Source organism: Lepisma saccharinum, chromosome 4, assembly GCF_977018435.1.
Source record: "Lepisma saccharinum chromosome 4, izLepSacc3.1, whole genome shotgun sequence".
In the NCBI taxonomy this organism is placed as follows: domain Eukaryota; kingdom Metazoa; phylum Arthropoda; class Insecta; order Zygentoma; family Lepismatidae; genus Lepisma; species Lepisma saccharinum.
Genome location: NC_139232.1, coordinates 99,531,906 through 99,546,658, shown reverse-complemented (window position 1 = coordinate 99,546,658; position 14,753 = coordinate 99,531,906). Strand labels below are relative to the sequence as shown.

The following is a 14,753-nucleotide window of genomic DNA, read 5'->3' as shown; positions in this document are numbered from 1 at the left end:
AACCGATGAAATACACGAAGGGACAAACACACTTCAAGGATTTGAACCTGTAACCCCTCGCCTCGTAGCGCAAAATGCCAGCTGAATTCTGCCAGGTATACTTGGCGAGTATATATCGCTACAGTATGCTCCTAACTACAGCGTGTTCCGCTTAGGAGTATAATAAAAGAAAAAAATCATAAACTTGTAACAAATAGTTGGAATGACGGATAGTTGGCAACACTGAAGAGTAACTGAAAAAGTTTTAAATATAACGTGCTGTGGCAGATCGCGCAAGCGCAGAAGCTATAGGCTCGTTCAAACTGTCGCGAAGGCATCATTCGCCATGTGGACGTCACAACAGAAGGTGTTGTGTGTTTTGGTACTTGCAGAGTTCAAACCTGTAAAACGTGTGCAGCTAAGTTTTCGCACTCATTATAACGTTGGTGCAGCGGATGATGTCCCAACGTACGTGTCGATTATGCCAAAGAAGTTCGCGTTTCTTAGATGAGCACTTTAATGCACAATGGATTGGTAGAGGATCGCATTTCATAACGTGGCCACCAAGGTCACCGGACCTTACTGTGCTCGACTTTTTCTTGTGGGGTCTTGTGAAGGACCAGGTGTATGCTACAAAGGTTCTAGACTTACGAGACTTGCAGGAAAGAATTCGTGCTGCAATCAACAATGTGACGCCACAAATGCTACAAAATGTATGGGCTGAGGTGGAATACAGATTAGACATTTCCCGCGGAACCAATAGTGCGCATGTTGAGGTGTACTAGACTTGTAAAAAACGTTTTGAGTTTATGTATGTATGTAAAAAGTTTTGGGCGTAAATAATAATAATTAAAGAAAATATGGTATTTTCTTTTATTATACTCCTAAGCGGAACAAAAGATTGATGATTTATTTGGTTATTTTACCTCACTTTTCTGCCTCTTTTTGCCTCATCGCGACGATGAGTGATGATATGGCGAAGGGGCACTCATAAAGAACACCTATGCCTGGGCGGGGATTCGACCCCGGGACCCCTGGCGTCGTAGCGCGCTGTGATAACCACTCTGCAACGGAGGTCGGCTCTGAACAAAAGATAATCAGTAAGCTAGCCTTCTACTGAAACACACACTCTCTCCAACTTTCATTGTGGAGCGTCTATTTTCGGCTCCAGCGCAATTTACGTGCACAAAGCTTCAAACAACCTCCCCCCTCAGCAGCTCGCGAAGTTTTCGGTTTCCCATTTGAACCTTTTTAAAATTGTTTTCTTGCCTCATTTTCCGGTCGGGCGGGCAAAACCGTGATGCAGTCGCATGGAAATCACAAACTGCACACAAAACCCCGGTCCAAAAGCGAAAGCTCTTTCGATGGCACGTTGCCAAGTCGAACGTCGGGAGGGGGGACAACCCAACGTAACTGCATCGGTGCGACAAGGTCTGCTGCGCCTTTCACGATGCACGTCAGGTTGCACCTGCACTTACGCCACATTTGCGTCACTTGGGCCGTGAAATCGATGGCCTTCTTAGATTCCCGCCTTTGCGGGAACGCGGAAGGAAGTGTGATTGGCGGAACGAGGGGATAAGAGGTATTGGCAATTTGAAATCACGATGTTCTTCACAACGTATCATTGCGGCATTGAATCTCAAGGGATTTTGTTTTTTCGACAGGAAATCGAATTTTAACGGGGAAAAAATGTGTTACGCGGTTCTTCCAAAAAGGAATCCAATCTGAAGGGGATGTATCTTGATTGGATATGAGGAAGAAGGGGGTTGTGGAAGAAACCTAATATTTAAGGCGTGTAACAACAAGGAACCTGAATTTTGAGGGCGTACAGAATGAATCTAATATTAAGGGTGTTTCGAGGATGAATCTAGAGGGAGTTTCCAGGATGAATCTAATCTTGAGGGAGTTTCCAGGATGAATCTAATCTTGAGGGAGTTTCCAGGATGAATCTAATCTTGAGGGAGTTTCCAGGATGAATCTAATCTTAAGGGAGTATCCAGAATGAATATAATCTTGATAAAATTTCCAGGATAAATTTAATTTTGAGGGCGTTTCCTGACTAGACTTGAAAGAGTTCAGATAGACTATAACGTTGAAAGAGTTTCAAGAAGAAATCTATACTTGAAGAGGTTGAATCATTGTGAATCGTGATCAGCCGAAAGATCGAGGCAAAGCAATCGCAAGACGAACTAAAATCGAAAAGTATTTGGAAGGCAGTAAACGTCATGGCTCCCAGAGAGAATATTGGGAGCAGTTTTGAAGTTTGTTGTCAGTTTGCAAAGAAATAGACCTTGAAAATTTTCTTCGCCATGTGAGGGCGCTCTTCCCATTAGTTTTGTGAGGAGGGAGTGGATTTCACAAAAAACGCAAATGCTGCACAGTAGGCATAACCGTTTTTGTTATATTTTTCAGTAATTCTTGTCTTTTAAAAACAGTAGAGAATTTAAATGTAGGGGGCATGTGATATCTTTTGGGGGTGCGTCATTGGCTTTGCGGGGTAGGGGGCACTCCTGTATTAAAGCGTTTAGGAGCAGACACTAACCCGCAACTACGTGGACCCCTATGAATCCCTGACATCAGTGGCGTATACTGATTCCAAGATCTGGGCCATCTCACAATGTCACATGGTCCTAGGCTATGAATACAAATACATTTACCAACTCCTACGACAGCAGGTTGACAACTCATAAGAAATCAGGTTGCCAACTCACAGGAAATCAGGTTGCCAACTCACAGGAAATCAGGTTGCCAACTCACAGGAAATCAGGTTGCCAACTCCAGAATCAGCATCATCATCTCACTGATATGAATATTATTTTCAATTTCTGATCGATTTTTCTCCTGTATTTTATTCTCTAGACTTCAGGCTTCGCAGATAGGCTAGTTAGCCTAGAATATACACTCCTGTCTGACATCCATTCAATCCCAAAGTAGCCTACTTCCAGCTCGTCACCGACGGGATCTGAATAAGAATCCCGCCAAGGACATGAACGAAGAGAGCTGCCATTTCCGACAAAGCTGCCTTGGAGCGGGATGGAGGGCTAATTCAATGCACGACATCTACAAATGAGATGTTTTTCTTCCTTTGCTTCGACCGACGGGCAGCCTAGATGGTGCTTTGCATCCCGATCGCGCTTCAAGTCACAGACAATCACGTGACGTGGCCCAGAGTCACGTCCTTCCGTACTGCGGTCTCCGCATCGCTTCCCGTCAGGACCTCTTAAGGTGACGCAGGATCTCAATTGACTCGCGTGCGCAGCCACGTGACGCGCGTGTTTGAGCGATCTCAATGGATACAAGAAGTGCCTACAAATAATAAACATTCCCATTACGCTTCCATATGCAATGCACTTCAATTAGCATTGAATTAAGAAGGGATGATATGGACGGAAGAATGAATGGTCGCCTGCAAGTACAAGGTGTTCCAAAAAAGGCGTGCTTGTTTGCTTCGGGAAATTTTTCCTCATTGGCCTTCATTTGTCTTTAAAAAAAACTGCGCCACTTTCGAAACTCGCACCAGTGAAATGGATTGCAATATGGAGTTGGGGATTGCGGCATTTTATTAAAAACTTAGCTGATTACCCGGCGTTGCCCAGGTACTTATTTATTCCAATCTTGTATTAGACAGGGAAATAATGAATTCTAACTATAGTGTAAAATGTAACTAATTTTAAATGTGATCGTGAATGTCACCAATTAGCTTAGCGACTCCGAAAACTATGGATTCGACACTAATCGAGGTCTCTTGTGGCATTTTATTTTTCACCCCCTCTCACCCCCCCCCCCCCCATGCCAATAGGTGATGAACTTGATGTTGAACGGCATTGGGAGTGTCGCGAAAACTATGGATTCCACACTAAGATCGTTCGTTTTCCAAACACAGCCTTAATGGTAGACAACCCGAGAAACACTATCGTTGTGCGGGATTGCATCGAGTCACGGATGTCTGTTTGTGCGGAATTTAATATCGGTCGATCTCGATTATTTTTACATGTCACCCCTTCCCACCCCACCCCTATGGGTGCCAGGGATGTCTCACCCCCAAATTATGCTTTCCAGTTTGCAAGTGATACGTGTACCAAATTTGGTTGAAATTGCTCCAGGCGTTCGAGAGTTATGCCGGAACAAACATACATACACACCCACACATACACACCAATTTTTATGATTATTATCTGAACTATATATATAGCGATTATGCGTTATGGATTTAATTTCTTCAGAATGTTTCCTGAACGGGACACCCGAAAAGCAAGGTGTTTCCAACTCGGTCACAAAAGTAATGAGCTAAATAATAACGTCGTTATAAAAATCAACACCATTCCTATTGAAGACTTCTCCGAAGGATTATTGGTAAGGTCGTCAGCATACAATCAAGGTGTCCCGGGTTCGATACCCGGTGGACGTGCAGTCACCGGCAATAAAATTGGGACAACTAGATCCTGAAATGCTCGCTTCCCTGCAATAGCAAATTTTCAATGGCAAATTCTACCAGCGTCGTAGAGTTAGGCAACACGCATGGCGCCTTGCAGGGAAGCGTGCATTTCAGGATATAGGTGTCACATTTCTATTGCGGGTGAATGTACATTGGAAAGTGGTTTGGATTCCATTTTAAACTGTAGATCCAGTCCCGATTGGTCTATCTGTGCATAAAGTGGACTTAGAGCGAAACTCGAACCATACTTATTGAGATGTTGGGACGTATGAAGATTGATCTTCTGCAGGACATAATATTGCAAACATGAAGAAGTGTGGTCGTTTCAACAATGTGTAAGGTAGCTCATGGATTTCGAACGTCAGAAATTCCAGAATAATCCCTTCCAACCTATCCACCTAACCAGCGCGGACTCTTCGTGTTCACAGCGCCGCGACTAACCTGACAAAGAACACTGCATCAGGTTACAAAACTGACTCCCCACTTACACCCTTTCGCAAATTGCCTTCAACTGAAACGTAACATTGTTTTTCCACCCCGCTTCCCGCTCATACCCTTTTCTATGGAAATTTTACGAATGCAGCCGAGCAAACCAGGCCCAACGCAGTCTCGCTAAAAGCCCCCATTCTGCTGCCACAAGCATTTTGTTACCTACACCGTCCCTCGCGCCACAATTGAATATCAGAGCTTACAAGGCGCACTATTAGATTATCTCGAAACAAGAGCTTTTTATTACCCTCTGAGTGTATCCAGAGAGATGTAGTGGTATCCTGTCGTAGGTCTGCCAGGTTTTCCACAAAGACATTGAGTCACGCTTCAGCCATGGCAAGCAAGGAATAAAGTTGGAATATCTCATATTCTCACCAAATAAATTGTCACAGTTTCTTTCAAGTCCAACTTTATGCTTATATGAGCTGCCTGGGTACAGATCTGGAATTTAAAGTGGATTCTGAACCACAATATCATGAGCCAGACTCCTGAATATCGAACCCGGAACCTCTTGTAGCCAGGATTATTTTTCTGGTGTAGTAATATCCTTCCAGCTTGACCGAGATAAACATGTAGCACTGTTGCGAATTTTCAATCGTAAGTGAGCGGACGGAGCGTGAGCGATGCAATCAGCTGCTTGCCTTGTTCCCGTGTTGACAAATTGTGCAGCACTGGCAATAGGCACGAGAAAAAGAGAAACGAGACAAGAAAACAAATAACTGCACACTGTAGTTCGCGAGTTTACCGAAGGTATTCTTACATTCTTTGAGCTCTACAACCCAGATGTAACCAACACCGTACCTTTCGCTCAACTGTCACCACTGTAGTCATAAAATAGGGCTTTGGAACTGAACACTAACACAACTGAATATATTTTCAACTGGAAATTGTCTTTAGGCAGGGAGATAAATCTGCGAGTGGTAATAGGAAAATTCTGAATAAATTTAATCAAAGATTGTTTGTTGCACTGAGCAAGTTCTTACATCCTCAACATTTGTTGGTCGCTCTTCCGTGATATTTTCCACTGGGTTGCTTCCAAACTGATATTTCAACCTCAATAATGGTAGTATCATTTTCAAGACCAGCACTGTACAGTAACGAACACTTCTGGGAGCCGTAGGTTCGAATTCCGTGCATACAATAAATGCGTCATTCCATTTATACGCTCATCTAATATTATTAGTTAATTCATCCATCCTCCTTGTCGGGATTAACCCACAGCCGAAACAAGTAAGATTATGCAGTTATCTCCAACAACGAAACGTCTATAAAAAAAATATTAAAAAAAAATAAAAATAAAAAAACCTGGTGTTTTCAGACTGCAGAGAACTAAGGTTATTTCAAAAGATGTAATTGGTTATTTGGAAGATGATATCCCAATTCATCCCCCGAATGATTGGCTGCAATTCAATTTCCTTCCGACGTTCATTTTTCCCCCTCTCTCTTTATTTCTTTTTCTATTCCTAGCTCTTAACGATTAGGGAAAACGAATAAAGCAACGTCTCTAATTGGTGCTACGATAATTTAGCTGCTACAGAACGAATAAGCTAATATCATTATATCAGGGGTGCCCATCCCCACCAAGGCCAATGGCGCATCCCCCCAAAATCATGTCATGCGTCCCCCCCAAATCATATCATTCGCACCCTTAAACCATATCGTAATCCCCACAAAATATTTAATTACGACAGCGTGTCTACCGAAAGTAACTTTTTCCTTAACTTTACTGAACATTAGAATTGATCTGCCCCACCTCCCTGAACAGGGGTGCCATCACTCAAGACCACCCCTAAAATCGTTAATCATAATCGAGAATATCGCGTGGATCACACTTTAAACTGTACGTTTAGTCCCGATTAACCTTAGAGTGCATAAAGTGGACTTTAAAACACCAAATCAATCAATCGAGAATATCGCTTGTCTTGTAATGCAGATTTAGGTAGTATAAAAACTTCATATTCATATCATTAAAGCGCCAAACACACATCGTAGCAACAAATTATTGCGAGCAAGAAATTTTTTAATTCATTTCTTTGCAGGCTTTGAAGAATATTAATTTAATGGGGTGTCAATACTTTCTTAGATCCCGATATATTTAGTCTTTTTCTTTTCCAGCTTTTCCTTCGGCACATTCGGGGTCGAAAACGTGTGGATGCCTTATCGCTAAATACAGTCTCCAAAATGTAATGTTCGAACTCTCTCTCCACTACAGAAATCCCTTGACAATCTAAGATTTAACACTTTATCAAGAGCTTTCCATCTCCCCCTTTAAATTTAATACTCAATCCTAGAACCAAAATTTCCATGCCAATTTTAGACTTACTGTTGATATTGAAGAGTAGATATTGCCTCCTCCAAAAAATTAATTCTCAGTCTCCACACCAGAATTTCCGCAACAGTCTAAGATAATAGTAATACACAAGAATTGGATATCCCCTTCAATTTAATGCTCAATCCCCCTTTAACTAAAGTACTCGCCATAATCTAAGACCTAGAGTTGGATGCTGTCCCCCCAAAGTTTAATTCAGAATCCCCCTCAGAACCCACGTGTCAATTAAGGCCTAATATGTACGAGTTCATATCATCCCTTTCGATAATGCCTTAAACACTTTCATTTCTTCCTCTAATGGATTAAATATGGTGCATTTAAGGTGTAATTTTTTTAGATATATTTTGGAAAAGATATAAATGTTGAATTTTATATTATTTGAAAGGAAAAATCCCCCAAAAGAAATCTCGATCCTGTGGGCACCCCTGTAATCATTATATAATAACCAGCTAAGGTTATTTGAATGACACACGTACACAAACGCGCACGCACGCACACACATCTCTTACCATTCGACGTTCCAAGAAGCAAATGGGAACTTGGTTACTTCGGGCTCACCTGTAAGAAAAAAAAAAATTACTATATGTGAGTTAATATTAAAGTGACTACATTTACTTATAAAAATACATTACAATATACGTAGTGTTATTTACATGCACGTAAACTTTACGCAGTGTTCATTTATTACATGTACGACCCAATCTTATACCTCAGAAGATTTATCCTGGTACATGGGGCCTCGCAGATGGCGTAGTGGTAACGTCGTCGCCTTGCATTCATGGGATTCCGGGATCGATACCCGGTGGACGCACATACTGGTTAGAATCCCATTTTAAAACTGCACGTCCAGTTCCGATTAGCCTATCTGTGCATAAAGTGAACTTAAAAACGAAAAATCAAACTTATCATGGATCCTGATACATATGACTCGCAAACGCCTGCAGACGGCCGACCAGTCAGTGGCGAGAACTGTACGAGAGAATTGTATTGTATACCTTCTGGCCTGTAGGCACAGTCAGGCGACAACAATAGATGTCATACAATCATAAAAGCACGCCCTAAAATTCCTATAGGTCTAAACTTATACTCCTTTTTAGAAAACAAGTCAGATAATATTTCAAAGCAAGAGGTGATACACACGTTTTCCAGGTTAGGGTGTAGAGTTACAGGAAGTTTAGCGTGAGTTTTCAAATAGGTCTCCAACAACGGTAATCTGTGCCAAAATAGGCTCAGGAAAGAGCCACCATTCATCACTCTACATTTATATTTCCTGTAGCCAATGTAGGAAATGACCCAAGAAGTTGCAGGGTGGCTTTGCTTAGCTATTCATTGGCTTCCATAATGAAGGGGGTTCGCTGGCCAGCTCTGGGGAAGACGTTAAAATTAATTAGGATGCGCCGTCTCATTTGAATAACAGATCAACACGAGATGGCAGTACGTGCATTTCAAAATGGTTTTAAATGGGTTTACTATGTAGATAGCTTCAGAGTTGCTGAACTGCGAGCTGATTTTCTGAAGTTGCTGAACACGTGTTTTCTGCACTCTTTTTAGTAGTAACTTTGCACAGGTGTGCAGACTAGGTAGGATTTTGTCTAGCTTTCATAGTGTTTTATGAGCTAAAATATGTATATATAATATATATAACAGCAAGGATTGTTTTAAAGAAACATTTAATCAGATCAAGTTACAGTCGTCACTTTAGGATCATGATAAAATTCAAAAAACTCAAAGGTACAAGCAGATGTTTTCTCTATTTCAACCTTACGTACACACCAGCACACATATACACATAAATATATTATCAGTATAAAGGGTCTGTGTGATTCCAATGTACCAGAATTTCTAATTCAATTCAATTAAACAGTATACATATTTAAAATATTCAATTTAAGGTCAGACGTTTACATTTGCCATTTCACATACCCAAACTCGAACATCCACAAACACAAATCACAAATGTTACGGGATATACTAATCTACGAAAATCTGTCAATTGTAAAAAAAACTTTCAAACTCAACCTAATCAACTTCAAGATGTCCTACAATAATCTTCCGTCTCTTAGATAGATTGTTCTGCAAAGGACACTAACAAAGTAAACAGATTGAGAGAATTCTTTTTTATTTTTCACCGAGCTATCTTTTCCTTCCTCGATAAAAATAAAAGCTAAGCTGTGAAAACTTGTCTTAGAACATTTATAAATATGTATAAATTCAATGGGATTTGGATTAATAAAAGTTGAAATTGTTCAAGTCTACAGAGACAAATTAACATATAATTCACACACAATTCCCGGAAAGTACCCACCCTGCAGATTCACATTTAAAATCTTCCATACATCCCAATTTTAGAACCCAACAATGAAAACGGGTATAAAGGTAACAAATATTTAAAACTGTAATGAACTGATTCATCCATTTCCACACTGTTGCACAACCCGGCCATTTTCTGATGGTTTAACCCGATGCCCATTCACAAAGCTCATTTCCCTACTAAATGACATTTAGTTAACGCTTGGAGTAGGGAACACTGCCAAATCGTGTGCAGTTCTTGGTGGGATTCGAATGATTGAGTTTGTGTTTAAGTCCACTTTATGCACAGTAAGGCTAATCAGGACTGGACCTACAGTTTAAAGTGGGACCAGAACCACTATGTGACTCCACCGGGTATCAAACCCAGGATCCCTTGATTACAAGGCGACAACGTTACCGATATGCCATCGAGGAGGCAAACAAGTAAAGTAAGGAAGAAACTACGCAGTAGTGATTTATGCACACTGCTTCCAGCACCCTTTCTAAAAGTTTTCACAAGAGCACAATTTATGGTTATTTTAGATCTAACGGAGCTACTCTGGACAGGAACAATTCAATTAATTGAACTCAACAGGAGACCAATTTACACATTTCGCACTTTACGTGCTTTTAGGTGATTGGTTGTCAATAACATTCAGTCCAGTACCACCCTAATGCCACTTAATCCCACCTTGCAGGGGAACGAACCGTTCCGCAAATTAGTAATGACAAGAGAGTAAGTGCCTACAATGTACTTTGTGTAAAGTTTAGCGGTTTATGCTAGTCATCCCATTATCGATTAACACGTTTCAAACACTGTTCAATCTGCGCAGAAAATAATTATACACGGAATATCAACAGGAACTGGCATAAACCCAAGTAAGTCTACGCATACCAGGTGCGCTGCTTGACCCCAAATATTTTCCTTCCCCCGTGTATATTTTCGTTGCCAGGCAACACTGAATATTTCCATTTTTTTCCCATGGCGTTCAGTGAATTATTCTTTTTTTCCAATGGTTGACGCCAAGGGGTAAGTTTACACAGCGACAAAAACACGCCACATTAAACGATGCCGCATAGCGTGTTGCTGTTTCAACACAGTAGAACACACAGAGTAGTGAAGCAGACGTGTAGACGTCTGTTAAAAATCGTAGCTAGAGATATGTGTGGTAATCTTCCCGCCGTTTATACTGTACAGGGTGACCGTAAGCTTTGGATGAAATAAGAGAAACTATGAACAACTATTTTCCTTAACGCAAAACGTGTTTCTCTGCCCGCTACCAGTTTCAACACACTTCCTCAGACGTTTCAACATTTTTTATTGATTTTTTCTCAAAATGTGTACAACACAAATGTGTACAACAGAGCAACTGTTCCAGTGGTTACCTATTCCCGGAAATGATCTAGATCCAGGATTTTCACAGTATACGCCTCATATTTCAAAATTACCCACACCGAAAAGCCCATGGCGGTTGAGATTTTGTAACCGTGGTGCCCATTTCACACAGTCCACCTTCCAGGAAACAAGTCATCCAACCAGTGGTCACCCTGTATAAGGTCAAATAAGGACGATTCTTTGAACTGACACAATGTAAAGATAGGATCGAACAAAGATGTCCCGAGAAATTTAATTTCATTGATTAATTGATTTAGCGTCCCTCTTCTGCTAATGACGAAGATAAGGATGAGTGATAATATGAAATTTATGAAATGACTCTCACAAAGAACATCCATGGCCAGGCCGGGATTCGAACCCGAGACGCCTGGCCTTGTAGCACGCAGTGCAACCACTTTGCCACGGAGGTCGGCACACAAGCCCTCGACAACAGGCACGCACAGCAAATCCTTGAATACACCACCAATAAAGGGTGTCTCAAAAGTAATAACGCAAACTGACACAGGTGAAAGTACACGATAATAGAAGCAAAAAAGTCTCAGTAAACATGGGTCTGCAAACCAGCCGTTTTCGAGATAATTGCGAATGTGTGATTACAAGTCGCCACTGACTTCATTGTTTGTAAACGTCGTCATAGTTGGTAAAATGCTAATAATACAGTAAGAAAAGTGACTCCCACAGTACGATTACACTGTGTACTGATTGTATCCATCCTGTTTGATTACAACGCCACCTCTCGGAAATGTTCTCTTTTGTAAACAAAGAGCAAACCTCGGAACGCGCAAGGAGTAAAGCACTCGGTGTTTACAAAATGCAATCAGTGACGGCTTCTAACACACATTCGCACACATTATTAGCATTTTACTAACTAGGACGACGTTTACAAACAATGAAGTCAGTGGCGACTTGTAATCACACATTCGCAATTATCTCGAAAACGGCTGGTTTGCAGACCCATATTTACTGAGATTTTTTTGCTTCTATTATCGTGTACTTTCACCTGTGTCAGTTTGCGCTATTACTTTTGAGACACCCTGTATAATTGCGAAACACGTTCGTCTGTAAGTTAGTTCTTTTGTGTCGACTGATGTGACCGATAACGAGTCAAGATTGATTGAGTTGGTGTTTTAAGTCCATTTTATGCACAGTGAGGGTAATTGGGACTCGACTTACAGTTTCAAGTGGGTTTAGGTGCCTCAACCGGGTATCGAACCCGGGACCCCGTGATTACAAGGCGACGACGCCATCGGGGAAACCATATTGACGAGATTCAAAATAAGTTTTCACATCTGTACCGACATCTTGAAGGAAACCGGAGCAACATATGCACCCCCCCAAAAAAACAACTCCCAGGTGGCGGAAACAATTATGACAGGATGCGAGCCGCTACGGCAAATTCAAGAGACATGGGCAAAGTAAACGACGCAGCGAGCCTACCACGCAAAAAAAAAAAAAAAAGTAACGAAAGTGGAAACAAATTGTCTTCATGCAACTAATTGGCAGAAAGTCCCCACTCCGCCATCTGGCGTTTGTTAAAATAATCACGACGTTCTTCCCCAAAGCCTTTGACAGCAGACCTTGTCTCTATTTGGCTCCCGCGTGCGCGGAAGGATGGGGAAAGTGGAGGGTAAAAAATCACATCCAAACGCAGACAGTCGCCACCACCCCTGTAGGATGTTAGCATACGTAAAGAAGTGGAGAGAACGTTACAGTTCTCCCCCACCCCTCCCTCGAAATTCGCATGCGCATAATTTTGCGGCCTTACAGAGTCGTGCAAATAAATTAGGATATGCCAAGCGTATTCATTACGTAGTATAATGTAATTTGCGAAATGAACATACGTCAGGTATTCACAACGGAGAGGGAACAGTCAGTGGCGTGGTTTCTACATGGAACCTACGAGTACAAATAATTCACATACTCATATGCGATGTAAAATTGCAACATGCAATATAGTATTAAAGGAAAACGCACTAGATTCATTTCATTGTGGTATGGTATGTTATAGGGAAATTCCTTCAGGGAATAAATACAATGAAGAGAAAACTATCTAGCTTACCTCTCATATAAAATTTATCTTCTGCCTTTTCTGTAGCAAAGTCGTCAATCACATGATCGAAATCGAATTTTTACGTCACATAACTTTCTATCGATAATCTGGAAAGAGTATTCTTTTGGAAAATTTCAGTCCAATGCTCCTGAAGAATGGGAATATTTACTTAGAAGGTTGGAGCCACAACCAGAAATTTAAGTGTGTTACGGACGGCGGGAATTACTATCACTCGTGTGTAAGAGCCTTTCGAAAGCTTTCCAACGCCATCCGAATGACTTCCATAGGTGCCCTGGTTGCCGAAATATTGCAATTTAAAGTTAACAAGATGTTGGAAAATATGGTCAAAATTGCACAGTTTGCAACAGTTTGGAAATACAAAAGATATGGATCTGCAAAGTTGCATATTATTTTCCTACCTCAAGTGGCTATTTCAGTATGCCAAATTTCAAGTGAATCAAAATATGTAAGGTTGAAAAGTGCCTCTTCACTGGTTGATTTCACATGGAATGCACCTTATGTAAACATTTCGGAAAAGCGTGACCTTGTTCAGTGCGGTTGCACGCGTCGCATACACACTAACGGCGGCCCTGGACAGTACCAGAATTAATCGCCAAATCCCCCTCCCCACTTAATTTTCTTACGCTGTCATTGCCCTAAACGATCATATAAAAAAAAATCAAGAGGCAACGTAAGGTATCATTTCACTATCAAATGTAGATAAGGGGATATTTCCCCGTATACACAGAAGGGTGCGAAATGGCCTTAAGTGCCGACGCACCCATAAATTTTAACTCAATCAATCAATCAATCACTATCAAATGTACTTACCTATTTTCGGTCATCGGAAGTTTCTGTATGTTTCAATAGTCTTGTAATTTTATTTATTTTATATCGCTTTTCTCCTGGTTTAGGTTAATCGGGACGACGAGGATGAGTACATGGAATTGACTAATACAGATTTGAGATCGGGAGCCCAGAACTAAACCACGTTTCAGAATGGAACAGCGTGATAAATTACCAACGTCTCAAATGCTAAGTTCCTATTGGTACAAAACCTTCCACTGGAATGACTTCATCCCAGCAAACCTTTCCTTGTATAGTTTCAAATACTGGGCATGCGCAAGCACAATCGATTCATTCACTTCGAAGATCACTACTTCCGATCAAACACAAAAATCATTCATACTCACTTCCAAGTATTTTCGTCGAATTCTTCTTAACATTTCCCTATTCATTAGCTATGGAGTATGTATAATAGGTACAAAAAATATATATTTACGCTTCTACTTCCTTTCCTTAATTATTTGCATACATTAACTAGATCGATTTAGCATTTTTCTATTTACACTTCATTTCTGGGTAATCATAATTTTTATCTTAAAACTAATTTGTTATCCTTTTCTGCACAATACTGCCATCTATTATCTCTTTCGGTAAAGTTCCCTTTTTCCGTGTTTATTGGGTTTGCGACAACCAAATATCCTTGTCCCTATCCTTAATTTATCCCTTTACCGTAATATTAGTTTCCTAATCATTATATCATCCCTTTACTGCAATATCCATGTCTCAATCCTTATGTTATCCCTTTACTGTAATATCTCACTCCCCATCTTTATTTTCTTCCTGCATCGTACTATACCTGATTATTACTTGAAGATAAAGTTCACAATATCACGTCGAATATCCTGTGGTTGGAATATATTGATATTGACTATACATAGATTCCTTGTATCCGCATAAATTAATTTAAGTACTCTACCCCGCATAAACGTAGATCTGTACT

At 40.8% G+C, this 14,753-nt stretch overlaps 1 protein-coding gene across 2 annotated transcripts in view; it reads right to left on the bottom strand.

Annotated features, from left to right (window-relative positions):
- The window catches only part of LOC145986659 (uncharacterized), a 507,557-nt gene that overhangs the window by 139,475 nt on the left and 353,329 nt on the right, over nucleotides 1–14,753 (bottom strand). The window contains exon 1 of one of the 2 annotated variants that reach the window (XM_083120939.1): nucleotides 7,742–7,790. The exons of the other annotated variant lie outside the window; for it this stretch is intronic. The gene's annotated coding sequence lies outside the window, so the exon portion shown is untranslated. Of the gene's footprint in view, nucleotides 1–7,741; nucleotides 7,791–14,753 lie in introns of those variants that run through there. 2 annotated transcript variants of the gene reach the window in all.